The 5312-nt window shown below is 41.2% G+C and overlaps 1 non-coding gene across 1 annotated transcript; it reads left to right on the forward strand.

Moving 5' to 3' along the window:
* Positions 1-2941: 2941 nt before the first annotated feature.
* On the forward strand, positions 2942-3055 carry LOC140279094 (U5 spliceosomal RNA). The gene has a single exon (XR_011909292.1). It is a non-coding gene; the product is annotated as a U5 spliceosomal RNA (small nuclear RNA).
* The last annotated feature ends 2257 nt before the right edge of the window (positions 3056-5312 follow it).

The raw sequence follows: 5312 nt of genomic DNA on the forward strand, positions 1-5312 counted from the left end.
GAGACATGACATGGCCCATGGCTCAATACTGCAGCATATTTAAACAAATTCTTTGGCAGTATGGTTTTCCTTCCGGTCATTCATACGAGTCTATTGTAGATGACAATTGAATAACATCTAACAATGCTAAAATATTTGTAGTTTATACATTTAGCTGTGGATGTCAACATACCTGTTTTTCCAATGCTGTGTTAACACATGTACAGTTGAGAAGGCATACTGACTGTCAGTGTAAACGTTAACAACCTTTTTGTTATTTAATTTACAAGCTTCAGTTAAAGCTACCAGTTCGACTGCTTGAACAGAGTAATTTTTTGGTAGTGGTTGTTTTAAGAAAACTTTAGTTTCTGTTACTACTACAAATACTGTAGCATTTGTGCCATCAGGGTTTTTTGCTTGACCTGTCGAATAAATATAGTTATTTCTGCATTTTCATAACGTATATCAGTTAAGTCTGGCCTGGGTAAAACACTGATGGTTATTTCTGACATGCAATCATGAGGTTTTCCATATGTGGGGTAGGTAGCAGTGTGGATGGATTAAGTGTAGCACATCTCTCGACAACACGGTGTGGCTGTGAAAGAAGAACAGTTATGTAGGAGAGATGTCTGGTAAAGATATTTTTTAAGTAAAAATATCACAGCCACTGCATGAGGTACCTTAAGTGTTAATGGGTGAAATAACACCATAATTGTTGATGCCTGCACTGCCAATGGCTTCTGGCCATTGATTCAAAAATACGATCTCGTCACTTTTTCCCCCTTTCAGTGGACACTGGCCCCTAATTACCGCAATTCAGCAGGGGGTCTTTCATTAGGAGTACTGGACTCCCCCGTGCACGGTTTCAGCTCCGACCCTGGATGGCGGAAAAAACGTTGAGATCTGGTTTAAGGACCCAATTGTTGAGAAAATTCTCTCAATGAGACTCAGAGATGCTGGAGTCAGTTAATGCAAAGGTTTAATCTTGCAGCAAGCTCAAGAATGTGTGTGTGTATGGGTGTATTATGTGTGCGAACGTGTGTGTGAGTTTGTGGGTGTGAGAGTTTAAAGAACCTGTTATCCACAGGCAGGTCTTAACTAGTATTGCACGGGTCCAGCCTGTCTCATCTTTTTTCGAAGGTCCAGCGCTCGGCCGTAACCCTTCTGTCATTTTGGACTCTCACATACATTCGGTTAATCATAGAAAAACGAGAACAAAACTTTTTAGCCCCTTAAATTCATAAAACAGACATGGTGCAGTTATTGCCATTTTAGAAAATAAGAATAATCACTACCATTCCTATAAATTCTGGATATTCTAACAATCTGAATCTTTTTTAAATGTTCGATGAAGCCCTTTGCTGTTCTGTTTAGAGACTCAGCTGATCATAAACCAAGTTTTCCTCTTGAACCAAGCTTCTAAACTCTTCACCTTTTTCATTTCTCAGTTAGTATTCACTTTAAAACTGATTAAAAGAAAAAATAAATGAATGCCTATCAACAAATGTGGGATCTAAACTCTAGTGCTTCCTCTAAAATAATTTCCTTTCTCAATTCAGAAATGTGTGTGTGTAAGTCACAACACCCGTGACACCACAACAGCTTTCTTTTCGCTCTTTTCTCTACACTCTGCACTGTGAGCACACACACCAAATCAGAAAGGCTTTTTTCTCTCTTTTCTACATTATGGACTGTGGGGACACAAAACCGCTCTCTCTCTTTTTTTTTCATTGTGTGCCAGGGCGTTGTCTCACGTATTAGATTATGCTTAAGATACGAATGGGTTTATCAGTCACATCAGAATCCATACATACTGATCCTCCCGTAATAAAATGGTCGGATCTTATCAAACACACTTTGTTTCTTGTGACAATCAAGTCAGCGAAACAGCGTATCAAGTTTGCCACAAGAACTCCTAAGTTTGGCAGTATTGCTCTGCCGTCAGCAGTCATACACCCATTTTATTTTTGTGAGACATGTGCAGGCACCTGTTCATCTACTGTTCTATCACTATGAATTAGTTTATCTATTATCAATAAGGATACTTCTACAACTACTATCAAAGTATGTCCGGACTTCTTATGTTGTCAGTTGCTATATATGAATAAGTGGGTAGCTACTGACAAGCATTAAGCATGTCACACAGCCTAAACATATAACATTTCAGGACACACCACACAGTTAACAACCACAGTGAAGCGTGTCAAAGCCCAAACATGTAACATTCAACAGGACACTTACACAACACATTCAAATCAAACAGTCAGACAACATACAAGAACATATATACCCCAGCTGGTATTGCTCCCTGCCTGTTTTCCTACAGCTCACTATTTGTGCGCACACCTTTATTCACAAACTCTTCAACTTATACTCTTTTACCGAAGCTGCTACAGCTCGATTGGTCGAATACCGTTAGATCCTATTTCGGTGAATTTCACATCTGCCTTACATGTAACAGATTAGCGGTTTAGCAGTTTTAATTTAGTTTGAGTGAAGGAATTCATTTTATAGCAAAATCCAAAATCGTGACGAACTCATGAAAGTAAGCTTATTCTCGGATTCCTGAAACTTTAGATTTGCTCTTTCTTTTACTGCAAAGTACAACGTTGGTTTTTTTGTTTAAATCTTTCTAGACATGGTAAATATGAAGGACAAAGCAGTTTTAACATAGTTTGAGTGAAGGAATTCATTTCATAGATAAAATCCCAAGAGTCAGAACATGTCAGAATGAGCGGTCAGAACAAAGTCTCAATACGGTGTTCCCATGGTGTTTTTGTTGCTGCCTTGTCTTTTGCACAGAGTAAAAGACAAGGCAGCCATCGAATAGGGCCCGATTGTTCCTACTTGCTCAGCCGAGGAGCAAGGGGGGGAGCAAGCGTCTCAACCAAGCAAAGCTCACCAATGAGAAGGTGGCTATGCCAACTAGCCTGATGCCCTGCTCCCGCAGTGACGGATAATCATACTCTGGTTTCTCTTCATAACGTAAAAGTCTTTTGCCTTTTACTAAAGACTTCCGTGGAGAGCAGCACCAATGAGTTGTTTCTATTTTTGGCAGGCTTTACCTTTGCGGGTGAAGCCCTTTCTGTCTGTGCAAAAGAACTCTTATTACTGTGCAGAGTGACTTCTCTGAGTAGAGTCGCCTTACTTGTTGCGACTGTGCCGATGTTAGAAGCTGGAGTGCAAAGTTGTTGCTTGAATGGTGCTCGCTGGAGCGTGCGGGAGTGCAAAGTTATACCATTTAAAAGGGCTGAAGAGTGCTCAGTGCAGCGGGTGGGCGGAGGTGCAAAGTGACATTCGGATTCTCCTATAAAACGAATTCCTTAACTCAAACCAAGTTAAGACTGCTTTGTCCTTCATATTTATTCATGTCTAATCAAGTTTCAACGACAAACAACGTTGTACTTTGTAGAATGAGAAAGAACTTCTTCAGCAATAAGCATCTCTCGACATATGACGAAGTACAGATTTTGCTATAAAATTAATTCCTTCTATCAGCCTGACTTAAAACTGTTTGTCCTCCTTATTTATCCACTTCAAATCAAGTTTCCACAATTAAAAATAATTTGTAGTTTGAGAAAGAACAACTTAATCTTCAGCAATCAGTATAAAAAGAGGGTAAGAAAAGGTGCAAATGCCAACCATACATCACTAAATGGTGGAGCGGAAGTATTCGGCTGCAAGTAGGTGTGAATGTCCGACCAAAATTTGTAAAAAGTGGGTAAGAAAAGGATCGAATGTCCGACTCTATATCAACAAAAGCGGGAGGAGAGGTCTTCGGATGAGAGTGGGTGAGAATTTCCAACCATAATCTATAAAATGCGGTGAAAAAAAAGGTGTGAATGCCCCATGGAACACTAAAAGGTGGAGCGGAAGTGTTCGGCTGCAAGAAGGTGTGAATGTCCGACCACAGCTTGTAAAAAGCAGTTAAGAAAAGGTTCGAATATCCAACCAAACATAATCAAAAGCGGGAGCAGAGCTGTTCGACTGCAAGTAGGTGTGAATGTCAGATCATAATATGCAAAAAGCTGATGAGAAAGGGTGAGAATGCCCGACTATACACCGTCAAATGCGGGAGCGGAAGTGTTCGGCTGTGAGTAGGTGTGAATGTCCGACCATAATTGCTGAAAAATGTGTTACAAAAGGTAAGAATGCCGGTCCATACATCATCAAGAGCGAGAGAGGTGGTGTTCGGCTGCAAGTAGGTGTGAATGTCCAGCCATAATTACTCACAAACGGGTAAGAAAAGGTAGTATTGCCAGACCATACATGATCAAAACAGGGAGCGGAGGTGGTTCAGCTGCAAGAAGGTGTGAATGTCCGACTAAAGTTCAAATATATTAACAAAAGCGGGAGGAGAGGTCTTCGGATGAGAGTGGTTAAGAATTTCCAACCATAATCTATAAAATGCGGTGAAAAAAAAGGTGTGATAGAACACTAAAAGGTGGAGCGGAAGTGTTCGGCTGCAAGAAGGTGTGAATGTCAGACTATATTCGGTGAAAAGCAGGTGAAGCAAGGTCTGAATGCCCAACCTTACATCATCAAAAGAGAGATCAGAGGTGTTTGGCTGCAAGAAGGCCATAGTTTGCCAAAAGCGGGTAAGGTGCGAATGACCGACTAAATATCAACAAAAGTGGGGGCGGAGGTCTTCGGATGCAAGTGGGTGTGAATATCACACCATACAAGTATGGTGGAGAGGAAGCTGTGAGTGGCCGACCATAGTTTGCAAATAGCGGTTGAGAAGAGGTGCGAATGTTCAACCATACATGATCAAAACAGGGAGCGGAGGTGTTTGGCTGGGACAAGGTGTCAATGTCCACCCATAATTAATGAAAAGCGAGCAACAAGTAGGTTAGAATGCCCAACCATACATCATCAAAAGCAGGAGTGGATGTGTTGGGCTACAAGGTTTGAATGTCCGAGCATTGTTTGTAAAAAGCGGGTAAGAAAAGGTGCGAATGCCCGACAATGTTTGATCAAAAGAGGGAGCGGAGGTTTTCGGCTACAAGAAGGTTTGAATGTCCGACCATAGTTTGTAAAAAGCGGGTAAGAAAAGGTTCGTATGCCCGAATATACACCATCAAAAGCGGGAGCGGAGGTGTTCAGCTGCAAGAAGGTCTGAATGTCCACCAATAATTTCTGAAAAATGGTTAAGAAAAGGTGCGAATGCCCATCTAGACATCATCAAAAGCAGGAGTGGATGTGTTTGGCTGCAAGAAGGTAAGAATGTCTGACCATAGTTTGTAAAAGGTGGGTAAGAAAAGGTTCGAATGCCCGAACATACACCATCAATAGAGGGAGCGGAGGTGTTCCGCTGTAAGAAGGTGTGAATG

Source organism: Leuresthes tenuis, unplaced genomic scaffold, assembly GCF_036924035.1.
Source record: "Leuresthes tenuis unplaced genomic scaffold, fLeuTen1.0.hap1 SCAF_20, whole genome shotgun sequence".
In the NCBI taxonomy this organism is placed as follows: domain Eukaryota; kingdom Metazoa; phylum Chordata; class Actinopteri; order Atheriniformes; family Atherinopsidae; genus Leuresthes; species Leuresthes tenuis.